Consider the following 12,500-nt stretch of genomic DNA (forward strand, 5'->3'; position numbering starts at 1 on the left):
GCAGTTCAAATAGGTATGGCTTTCATATATATTAACTTTCGTCATATTTGTAATACTAAAAAAGGTCTCGATAAAGGTAATATACACTACATTAAAGTGACACTCTGATGATCGTTCCGTGTTTGATCCTGCTAGTAATCATATCCTTATCTAAGAGATTAAGTGATCCGTAGTCAGGTTTACAAGTATCAGGAGGACTCGTACTGATGACTCATTAAATGACTTATTATCTATAGGGAAGATATCTATTTACAAACATTGCTTTTGTTATTCAAATGTGCCAACCACATGGACAAAAGACCCTTTGTTTCGACAGTGAATCAGGCTCTTGGTTTGCACATTAATGACCGAATAGGTGACGTCAACAACATCTTCGCTGTTTGATTGACAGACGAGCAAAAAGTTGAAATCGTAAATTTCAAGGAGATATGACAAATATGTGCCCATATCCTAGCCTAGCTGCAGGTTGATGGATCCGTTTTTTCTCAATCGACTGAGCCGGGCTAATTTATGCAACAAAGTATTCCAAATAGACTAGTAGTAGCTATCGTTAAGTGCCAACCAGACAGTCAATATGTAATACGTAGTTTGCAGATTTGTATCACAGTGCTATTTTTGAAACCCAGTAGTAGTTGGAATTTCTATTTCAAAGTACCGCACGATCAACTTACCTAAGTTAAAAATAGCGATGTTTCTCGTGACTTCACCCATTGTTATCGTTAAAACAATTTTTGTTTTGTGGTTGGCAAATTTGAATATCAAAAGAAATAATAATAATGCTCACCTCTCTCACCTCTCTCTGTGCCTGTGTGTGTGTCTCTCTCTCTGTGCAGGGGTGCAGGGCTGGCGACTGCTGGTGGTGAGAGCACTCGCCTCCGACCAATATGGCCTGGGTTCGATGTTTCTCGTGACTTCACCCATTGTTATCGTTGAAACAATGACTTCTTTTGTTCCATGGTTGGCAAACTTGAATATCAAAAGAAATAAAAATAATAATAATAACACGCACCTCTCTCTGTGTAGGGTGCAGGGCTGGCGACTGCTGGTGGTGAGAGCACTCGCTTCCTAACAATATGGCCTGGGTTCTGGGTTCGGTGTCATGAGTGTGTTGAGTTTGTTGGTTCTCTACTCTGCTCCGAGACTTTTTTTCTCCGGGTACTCTGGTTTTCTCTTCTCCTCAAAAACCAACGTTTTGATTTTGCGGATTGAGTTTATTTGTTGATTTCAGTTTAAAGTGTTCCCAATTAGTGCTTTATTTAAGTGTCTTGTCTTCTAAGACAAGACACTTAAATAAAGTTCCTTTCCTTTTCCTTTCCCTAATTAGTATACTGAATATGCTTGAGACTTACTTAAACTAAGACTAACTAAGTGCTAAGGGTCGTCTCAAACTTTTTCTTCAACGATTTACTGCTAATAAATACATGCGTGAATCAAGGCCAGAGAAAAGTTTATCTATTCTTTGATGCATCGTCGTCCTTTTGCGTACGAGGTGATTTTTTAAATTTAGTATGAAAGATTTTTAGATCGATATTGTTGGACGACACATAGTAGGGATGGTCTCTGAGTTTTGGAAGACACGACTTGAAGCCGGGAGTTAGCCCAGCTGGGGCCCGTTTCACGAAAGTCCCGAAAACTTTTCGGGTCCGAAAAGCCATTTGTGAAACTGTCAACCGCTTGTTTGGAAAAGCCGATATTTTGACATTTTCTCAAGGTAACAAAAAGCAAAATGGCTGTGAAGTTTGACGACTTAAGTCTCCTCCATTCTTAAGATACAGAGGGAATTGTGACACCCGTAAATTAATCGCCCGTAAAGTTTCGGGACCTTCGAGAAACGAGCCCCAGGGTCTCTCGTGTAGGACTGTGGAAAATATTCTGAGACATACTGCTGAACTGTTTGTGACGATAAGGTTTGTAGCGAATTGATTGGTCACATTCTTCCCCTAAAAGTTTACTAAACAGGTTCTGGGAACTTAAGTACTTATCGTTAACGTTAATACTCTTTCTCTACCAGTTGTATCTCGTGGAACTGTGCGATGGTGTGATGATTCGTATATATTGGAGCTTGGCCTTCATTTAACAGGTAACTTAAGTTAAGCAATCGAGTCTGTGCGGTGATTTAAATCTGGTTCTCACAGCAAAGGAACATGCAAAAGCAATTGTCACCTTGAAGACAATGAAAGTTATGATTTTCCGTATGTACAAACGATCTTCCACCTTGTAACGTCTATAATTCTAAGCTGAGGTTTTTGCTCAGGAAACCCGTCATGCATATTAATTGCTGCACGCAATGACGATTGTAATTGTGTTAGAAAAAGAGTTGAATCGTGATGTTTTTGAAATACTTGGCTGATAGATGGTAAATAAAGTCAATTAGCCTTAATGCAGTGAAGATATATATATAGTACAAGATATTTGCAAATCAATTGATATGACTTTTCTTTTCCTTAAATTAATCATTAGTTTGCATTCCCTCAAAGATGTCAAGAAATGCTCGAGACTAGATGGAATCCAAACTTTAGGGAGCGCCATGAAGTGTCCCCCCACCTAATTGTAATTGTTGAGCTTTTCTATATACTTGTGTGAATTGCTCTTGCATTTTTGTGTATGATATTCTCTATACGAAGTAGAGTACTTCGGTAACTTTCAGGTATGAGATTCTAAGTTTAAATGAAGATTAGGTCAAGGCTTTGATCAATCCGGCAACTTTGTTTCTGGTTTCTCTTTCAGCAGCATTGTAGCAAGCTTTGAAACAGAAAGCCAAAGTTTTACGATTTGCTTATAATGTTTTGTTAGAGGTAAGCAATAAGGTTAAGCGACGAGGCAAACGTCACACAGCCCAGACTTGCATTTTGTGTTGCAAAAAAAGAGGGAATATTCTCTGTATTTAATAAGATATTCCATAAATCGTCAACAAGGTAGCATAAATTAGCTAATCCATTGACAGCAAAAGCGTCCCCAATCGGCGAGTAAAATTGTTTTGCGCCAGCCATAGTAAATCTATACATCTCGCTCTCAGGAGGGGACTGAGGGTAGAAAAGTAAACTCAACGAACTCGTTGAATACGCGGCCATAGACTACCTTCCAGTGTTTGGTGTTGTGCCTCACATGGCTGCCCCAGATAAAATGATTAAGCTCACGTTATATTTCATAAGTTTCGAATAGGTTCTACTTAAAGCTTCAGCAATGATCTTTGGATTAGTGTCTTTATAAAGAGTTAATTTATACATGTGTTCGAAATGTGAGATCTTTTAGAACAGTTTTGGATGAAATTTCTACGCTGAGTTTTAATGCCTCCATGCTTGACTTCCTTGGACCTCGAAACTATGTTCAGATTGCTTGAAACTTAACAAGAAGTTATTAACCTACAGCATTTGCCTATAGAAGTTGTAAGATAGGAAGACAAGCACAGGAGTGTCGTTTAAGGAAAGGTAATATTATTCAAGTTATTGGAAATGAATTTCGAAATCCTACTTAGTTAAATATTCAAAGGACTAGGAGACAGAATAACTCCTGTCAATGACAAAGACACCACTCAACTGGCGCTAATGTGAACAATGCTGTTTATATACAGCCCCGAGATACAGACTACCTATTTTTTTCTGAAACTTCTTAGCGGGTCGGAATCCTAAATCCTTGAATCTGATTGGCTAATCGCGCGCTCGTAGCCCGTCCAGCTTTTTACGATACAGACCACTAGACAGACCACGTTCCGAAATCTGTTCCGTTCTGAAACTGTCGTGACTAATTGAAAATTAACTACGACGCGACGAAACGTTGGATTTTACCTCTAAAATGCAAGTTTTCGCTTACTAACCGTTGCAAAGAGAAGGAAAAACATCAGCAATGGAATAAAAGGTCTGGTTATCCTTGAAAAAGGCGAGTATTCACATGATTTTGCTGACAACACTTTGCTGGTTTGCTGTTTTCGAGTTGTTGGTTTTCTTGAACTGTTGACACGCCATTCAACTTAAAACAACTTACACTGCAGAGTAGAGTATTTTCTTTGGAATTCTATTTTCTAATCTCGTTTTATATTGCTTCATTTAAGAATATACGAATTCCTAGCTAAAATAGGCAAACAAACGCATCGCGACGCTGTGGTTTTTCGCGTTGTTTTTCGTGAACTGTTGAGCTGCCGTTTAACTAAAACGACTAACTGTAGAGAAGTAAGTCCTTTGAGCTCAGTTTTTCGGTTGACATCCGTTATTTTCTTTGGAGATCTATTCTATAATCTCGTTTTTTTTTTTTGTTTTATATTCGTAGCTAAAATAGTCAAACAAACAAATCGCAGCGCTATGGAGTCCACAGGGTCCAGAGGAGATATGTTTGTCGTTAGAACATCAAAACCCGTCGAAAACATCGGAAGTAATGGGTTATTTTGATCGCGTTGACGATCGCGTTACAGTTTCGTTACACATTCTGTATACCGCAAATCAAGAGACTGAGGGCTCGCAAGATCGGCTTACAGTATAAAATACGGAAAGGGAGGAAACTAATTTGGGGCCGATTTTCGAATCCCTGAAACTCAAATGGAATTGAATTAAATTGCCTGATTTTACTAACGTGATCTAGAATTGTTATGTATTTGCCAAATACTGTGGGAAAACGGCATAAGAAAGCGTTCAAATTCATTTTCGGCGACCGAAATTTACGGCTTCGAGAGAGAGCTTTCGTTCGATGTGCACCGCAACATATGGTGACGGAAATGACACCGTGGTAAAGTAAATGTGCGCAAGATCGGAAGTAATTTCAAGATGCCCCAAGTTCGAAAACACCAACGGTTTCTCTTGCACTTTTCGACTGTTGACGTGTACAACAAATGTCCAGTCTTTAAAGATCTTTACTTCTGTTAAAACTCGGCTGCCTTCGCATAGATCTTGTGACTGGACTTTTATCCACTCAAAGAAATCGTCGCTAGAGCTAGATAAAAGCCAATCGAATTCTTTTGTGAAAGCTGGCAAGTCTTCCCATTTAACACGGTCTTCTTCCAATCTTGAGGTTTTTGAAAGTAGGTACTGCCATACTCGGCCACCGTTAACTCTTCGCTGGACTCTACTCGCCCGTGGAAAGGCCTCCTTTAAAATAATCCCCAGTTCTTTGACTTGCAATGGAAAATTTTCCTTTTCGGAGCTGTTATTTACATAGTCGTCGAGTATTTCTTGTACGGAGATAGAGTTTTGTTCGTCTCTTCGACAATTCATTGAAAGCCTGCAGGTAAAATAGTCAAGTTCGATCAGGGTAAAATCAAACACGGTAATTTGTGGCTCACGTTCGAAAGCCAACTGGTCAGATATCTTACCATTTAGAAACAAACACGTGTTTTTCTCTGTTCGACACTTTGGATCTCTTCTCGTCCGGCTGCTTTTCGCGCAACGGAACGGGTCTTTTCAAAGGAGAATCCGCCATTATTTTAAAACTCCCTCCACAGCTGATGTTTTGATTCTCGAACGGTCTGTTGCTATTGCGTTTCCGGTCCCAATTCACTTCCGTCACCAAGTGCTGCGGTTCACATCGAACGAAGTCACGTGGTACAAGTTTCCTCCCTTTCCGTATTTTATACTGTAAGCCGATCTTGCGAGCCCTCAGTCTCTTGGTTTGCGGTATACAGAATGTGTAACGAAACTGTAACGCGATCGTTTACGCGATCAAAATAACTCATTATTTCAGATGTTTTCGACGGGTTTTGATGTTCTAACGACAAACATATCTCCTCTGGACCCTGTGTGGAGTCTGCATGAACTAATGTCTGCTCAACAATTTTTCCTTGTGTAGTTTTCTAAGTTTTGCACTGGTTTGTGAAGGATTTGACGGAGAACAAAGATGAATCCTTGAAATAATAAGATATGAAGGCAGAGGCAGATGTATGAGTATTTTTCACTAAATTTTTTCCTCCCGTTGGAACTGAAGATGTTAAAGTCACGGCAATGAACCTGTACAAGTACAAGGAAAGGTTACCATCCGTCTGACCTTGTAGCTCAGTCGGTAGAGCGGCGGAGATCTAACCCGAAGGTCGTGGGTTTAATTCCTACCCTGGTCGGAGTTTTTCTCTGTCCTTGTGTGGGCCCATTTCCATCAGTAGAGCTAACGCTCACATGGTTCATATGGCGGGATATAAATCTAAAGTACTTCACATTACACCCTATTCAGTTAACTCTGTTTAAAATATAAGTGCTACACGGCCAACGTTTGTATAAACGTAACCTTTCCTTGTTTTTGCAAACCAATTTGTCATGTTCATTTTCAGAAAAAAAAGGCAGAAAAAATAGATACGTCATTCACCGGCCTAGGTCGGTCCGTATAGGCACAGTTTTTCCCTTTACGGACCTCCCAGCCGGTGAATAACATATATTTCATTACCCAATGCGTACTTTCCAGAATGAATCTACTTCAAACTTCTACCTTCTAAATGCTCGCTCTTTATGTAACAAGGCGCGAATTATCAAGTACTTTGTGACTGATTCTGATATCGATTTACTAGCGACACAGGGGTGTTCCACAGGGAACCAGAAAGCTTGTAAATTTGTAAGCGTATGTATATCTTGCGAGTGTGTTAGTAAGAAAATTGGGTATACTATTTGGATTGCCTGCACTATCTTTTCCACTTTCTAATTATGTCTCTTTTCACATATGCAATCTCAGTGTGGGGTCCCGCGAGCTATAACAAATATCTTTACGTTTCGGTTTCCTAAAGGTGGTCACACCAGTTACAAAAATGTTGGAAGCTTCTGATAGGAGATTGTGGGGAAGTGTCACTAGCTCTACCGATGGGCCATTGGTGGACCTTTTGCCACCTTTGTGATCCAGATTGCTGCAAAATAGAGGCCATCTCTTCACCCTTCCGGCCATCAGAACTGAACGTTTTAAACGCAGCTTCACAAACGGATGTCGTTTCACCCCGTGTTTAATTCCCTTTTAAGTAGTCAAGTAGTTTATAACAGAGAACGTTTGTTTCTTTGGAATTTAATATAGAGCAATTATTAGCCATCTATTTCAATCACAGCTCAACCGCCATGGGCAAATAACTCGAATTCCATATCGTGTAGCCTGCGTAGCTGGCGGGATGCGTGAGCGGGCGAGCGGCGGCGGAGCCGCCAATTTCCCACTCGACTCTTCACCAATCCTCTCACGGCTGAGCCACTCGCTTTCACGGCTTCGCAACCAAATCAGAAGCACTCGCGCACGAAAATCCCGCCAGCTACGCAGGCTACATATCGTGCTATGTGCACCTTCATTTTTTTGATTACAGGGGAAGCTTTCAGATCATACAACCTGTCAACTTCAAAGAAACTGGAGAAGTAATCAACAGTCACCATCTGTAGAACTTTCTCCAAGGTCGATCTGGAAATTCGTGCCTGGCGAGGGGCTCCTTTTTTTGCGTGGTACTGTATGCGGCAAATTTAATTAATTATTTAATTAATTATTTAATTAATTATCTGAGATCAGCAACGATCTTCATCCATCTCTCTCTCAACAAAACATTGCTGCTACTGCTCTGGTGATCGTCAAACTCGCTAGTGCAAGAAAAACCCGCAACCTGTCAAATTTTTTTTGAGAAAGACGAGAAAAGTGGCAATGCCACCGATGTTTTCAGGGTTAAAAAGGAAAAAGTAAAGATTGCGGCAGGTTTATGTAAAAACGTTTGGGTCTAATACAGGTACATGTTTTTACTGGTTAGTTGGGTTGAAAATAAATTTTCAAAAGGTGAATCAAAGCCGCTTGATTCAAGTGGAGCTTATGTGAAAACTGCCGTGAAACAATTACACCACCGCGGCCCAAAAGCTATATCAATTCTTTTTTAGGAAGTCATCTTGATTTGGACGAAAATCATCGCTACAGGACAGAACTAAAGTATTTTTTTCTTATATTATCAGTAAAATGTTTAGTGGAATGAGCTTTTTGTTCGGTCGAAGCGCCAGTCACAGCGTTACTTGTTGAGGGCACGCAATGATTTGTCAGGAACCAAAGACAACGCGGGATTGCTCTGTTTCTAAAACAACAACAAATAACATGATATCTTTCCTTTTTTTATTTCGTTATTTCATATACAGGGGAAAACAACCATAACCTAAATGTATTTTAGCCAAGCAGGCGCAGCGGCAAAAAATCGTAAAAATATTAAATTTGCATAAACTGCGATTCGCGGGTTCATACAAAAGTAAATTACGCCGCTTCGCCGGCCGCGCTTTACCACTGTCAGAGCAGAAGTAAAAACTCTTTTAAAACTATAACCAAGAAATGCCAAACTCCACGTTCCAAATTTAATGCTATTTTTTTGAGAAAGAACAAGAGCCATAATTGCTCTTGCATGGAAAGAATCGAAATTCGTACGGCTGCCGGCCGTAACGTGCAAAGTTACGGATTATGTTCCATGTGAAACTTTGAACCGACTGTTTCGTACGAAGAAAAAACATTTTCTGAGAGGTTTCGTAAACTGTAACCACCAGCATATGAAAATTTTCAGCCGCCTTATCTGCTAGAAATACAACAAGCCAGAGTGCCCGGCCGGGCGACAGGGTAATTTTTCTCATTCGCCCGAAACCAAATGTTAGTCGCCTCAGGCGACCGGGCGCCGTTAGAGCACAGCCTTGCCATTAATGGCCCACTTAATGCACAGCCTTGCCTTAGGTCGCCTCTCTCGCACCTCTTCGGGTCGATTCTATTCCTTGATGACTGGATTGGATAGTCTGTAGCATGCACTTTCGAAGGGTCTTTGGTATTACGAGCCTGTCAGCCTTAAAGAGCAACCCATCCTGAACAACTTCTTCATCACCAATATCATATTACAACGCTGTCCACCCAGATTGGACAAGAGCCTTCACAGCTTGTAGAACTTCATCGTTCTTAGCCTCCACGCTGAACATTGCTGCTTCATGCTCACTTACTAGCAGTTGATTTACTTTTCGGATCTCTTATATAATTATATAAGGCTTTATTATTTGATATTGGCTAAACAGAATTACATCAAATTTACAATAATTTTGAATGTACAATATTACAATTAAAATCATTAATAAGGATAAAATAACAATTATAATTAAATAAATAGAATAAAATAAAATAAAAATAAACTATAGACTATGCTTTATATGATTTGTTTCCTAACAATCTAGCCCCATGCTGTATGAAGGAGTTCATGTTCCTATTCGTTCGTGGAATGGGAACTCTCACCCGTTGAGCCCTAAGGGAATACGATTGGGGTCTTGAAATTAGAAATTTACAGCAAGGATGGAGACCTTTTGAATCTAAGATTTCCTTAAAAGCGTGTGCTGTGTGACTGTCCCTTCTTACATCCATGGGCTCCACAGTCTCTCTGGCTAGACCTAAGATGTCTAAAGAGCGATTTTGAATATGCTGTAGATCCTCAGCCAGATAGTTTCAGATACCTCCCCAGATGAGTGATGCGTATTCAAGAATTGGGCGAATTTTGTTATATACGTATCTGGAAGGAAGCAGACTAACAACAATTTTTATAAAAGTGACGACACATTTGAAATTAAAGACATGTTTCGGTCGTGCAACGACTATCTTCAGTTGAAAGTAGAATTAATTTGAAGTTACATTTGAATTTATAATATGCTAAACAAAGATAAATAACAACGTGAAATAAATTGGGAATCTAACAAAATAGCCAAAGGTAACAAAAAAGAGTGTACAATGGAACATGTTGATTAGAACGAGAGAGTTAAATTAACGTGATATAATTGCTTATTTAAAGAAGGTTGCTCCCAGGAAATATGTAAGGCCTCTTTTATCTTTTATCTAGACCGTGCGACCACAAAATTCCAGGTCAAGATAAAAGAGGCCTTACATATTTCCTGGGAGCAACCTTCTTTAAATAAGCAATTATATCACGTTAATTTAACTCTCTCGTTCTAATCAACATGTTCCATTGTACACTCTTTTTTGTTACCTTTGGCTATTTTGTTAGATTCCCAATTTATTTCACGTTGTTATTTATCTTTGTTTAGCATATTATAAATTCAAATGTAACTTCAAATTAATTCTACTTTCAACTGAAGATGGTCGTTGCACGACCGAAACATGTCTTTAATTTCAAATGTGTCGTCACTTTTATAAAAAGTATATACGTATTCAGTCCAATTTCGGTAGGTAAGTTGGCTTTGCGACACGCGCGCAGGAAGTAGAGACGTTTACTTGCTTTAGTTACAATTTCATCTATGTGTGTATTCCACTTTAAGTCTCTCTGAATATGCACTCCGAGTAACTTGAAAACTTCTATCCTCTCCAACTCTAATCGAACTTGGGGCATGAATCCGCTGAGATTTCTTAAAACTAATCCAAATCTCTTTGGTCTTTTTGGCGTTTATCTCCATTTTATTCCGCTCTGCTCACGCCTCCATTTTTACCATAACATCATGCATGTGACTTTCACTTCCGGTCGGCACGAGTTCGTATTGGGTGCGATCATCAGGGTACTTACAGGTATTGATTGAAACTCCCGGGGGATAGCAGTCATCAATATCGTTGATAAACAGGGTAGGTGAAAAAACCCCGCCTTGAGGAACTCCAGCTATAACCTCTCCACTACAAGAAACTAGCCCTGGGAGCTTGACCTGCAATGTCCTACCGGAGAGATAACTTTGAACCCAGTTCCAGAAACTGCGAGAGATATTCATGGTAGCTAGTTTCTCAAGTAAAGTGGCGTGATCAACAAGATCAAACGCTTTGCGGAAATCCAAAAATAAGGCATGCACGTCGCAAAACGGACTCGTTGGCTCAGTAGCATTGAACCAATCTTGGGTTATACTTGCGAGTGCCGTTACAGTTGACCGCTTTTCCTAAAATGCATGCTGGGTAGCGTTGATCTTCATGTTACTTTTATTCAGCTTGAGTTGGATTTTCTCGAGAACTTTCGCAGCTTGAGGAAGGACAGAGATTTGTCTGAAGTCGTTATTAATGTCCGTTGGATTACTAACTTTGGGTACAGGACTAATCAACGCGTGCTTGTATGCTGTTGGGTACTTGCACTGCTGTATACTAGCACAAATAATATCATGTAAAGCAGACGCTATCTCTTCGTTAAAAGATTTCAAGAACCACGCCGGTACTTCGTCACAACCTATAGCCTTCCTGCCATTAAGATGTTTCATTATGGCTTTTACTTGACCGATACTTGGAAGGGGAGGTGGTCTATCTTGCAGTCTATCAGATATTTCTGAGGCCAGCAAAGCCGTCGCCGTTCTATTTTTCCAAGGTGCTGTAAAGGCTTGCAGTAACTTATCTGCAACCTGTTTTAGCTCATCAGATGACGGGGCTGTAGGTGTTGTTCTTTGTCTTTCGGCACCGCAGAGCGCGTAAATATAGATTTATACCATTTGTGTGGATTAGACTTGCGAAATTCGCTCGCCTTTGTTTCTTAAAACTTGCGTTTTGCATTCTCGATGAGATTTGCAACTTTATCTTTCATCTGCTTGTATCTATCCTTGTCACCTTTAGAAAAGGCCTTCTCGCGAGCGCGAATTGCGCCTTTAATATGTGGTGTCATCCATTCCTTGTCGCTTGGGTGCATACGCACGCATTTTTGAGGAGTACAGGTGTTAAGATCTTCAATTAGTATATTATTGAACGCCTCGACTTTCTCATCCACATCTTTCGCTTCGAAAGCAGACTCCCAGTTCTCGTGGTCAAGCTTTAACCCAAGAGATCTGATGTTATCAGCTTTGAGACTTCTGGCGGTTATCACAGACGATTTGCCAGTTGGTCGATGCTTCAGCGGAGCCTAAAGGATACACTGATGATCTGAGCGCCCCAAGGGAGGCAGATGTTGAGCCTCACCATATATATTACCCATGTTTGTTAGAATTTGGTCAAGAATATTATTTCCGCGAGTCGGGGCTTTAACAATTTTCCGCAAATCAAATCTCCGACACAGTGAGCGCGGATCCAGTTGGTTGAATTCAACCGTAATCACTATTCCCGCTGACGGCCTTTCAAAACCTGGTTAACAGGATGTGCTCTCCGAGCTTCTGATAGGTTTCTGTCAACTTAGGGAAATGTTGTCTCAGGGTGTCTGCAATGTGCAACTCTTTCCCTCTCTTGTATATTGACCGTCTAGATCATATCGTTGCATCCTCAAAATCATCTTTTGCCATCTATTCGGGTCAGAGACCAGCGGCTTATTGAAGATCGTCTCCAAAGGCATATGGTCCGAATTCAACGATCACTGATCTTCCATAGGTATATTGGTGAAACCTTTCTGTCGCACACACAATCGCAAGAAGTTCTTTTTCTATCTTTGCAAATTTTTTCTGCAGGAGTCAGGGCGCTGCTTGCATAAGCTGGCGGTCTACCATCCTGGAAAAATGCGGCTCCCCGACCCACTTCGGTGACATCGCAATGAATCACCAGGTCCTCTCGCTCATAATGCTTCAGCAGTGGTGGAGCTGTTACCATTTCCTTGATCCTAATGAATGATCTGTCATGAATTTTGTCCCTTACATATTCTGTACACTTTTAGGTAAGCTGCGTGAAAAGGCTCC

At 40.4% G+C, this 12,500-nt stretch overlaps 2 protein-coding genes across 5 annotated transcripts in view; one reads left to right on the top strand and one right to left on the bottom strand.

The window, feature by feature from the left end:
* Positions 1 to 12,500, bottom strand: part of LOC138041059 (plexin domain-containing protein 1-like) — a 170,497-nt gene that overhangs the window by 14,553 nt on the left and 143,444 nt on the right. The gene's annotated exons all lie outside the window — the stretch shown is intronic.
* LOC138040951 (uncharacterized) overlaps positions 1,858 to 12,500 on the top strand; it is a 23,964-nt gene continuing 13,321 nt past the window's right edge. The window contains exons 1-4 of one of the 2 annotated variants that reach the window (XM_068886695.1): positions 1,858 to 1,907; positions 2,012 to 2,080; positions 2,728 to 2,795; positions 7,247 to 7,379. The gene's annotated coding sequence lies outside the window, so the exon portion shown is untranslated. The remainder of the gene's footprint in view (positions 1,908 to 2,011; positions 2,081 to 2,727; positions 2,796 to 7,246; positions 7,380 to 12,500) is intronic. The other variant, XM_068886688.1, reaches the window with a different exon arrangement.

This window comes from Montipora capricornis, chromosome 1 (genome assembly GCF_036669925.1).
Source record: "Montipora capricornis isolate CH-2021 chromosome 1, ASM3666992v2, whole genome shotgun sequence".
NCBI classification, from domain to species: Eukaryota; Metazoa; Cnidaria; class Anthozoa; order Scleractinia; family Acroporidae; genus Montipora; species Montipora capricornis.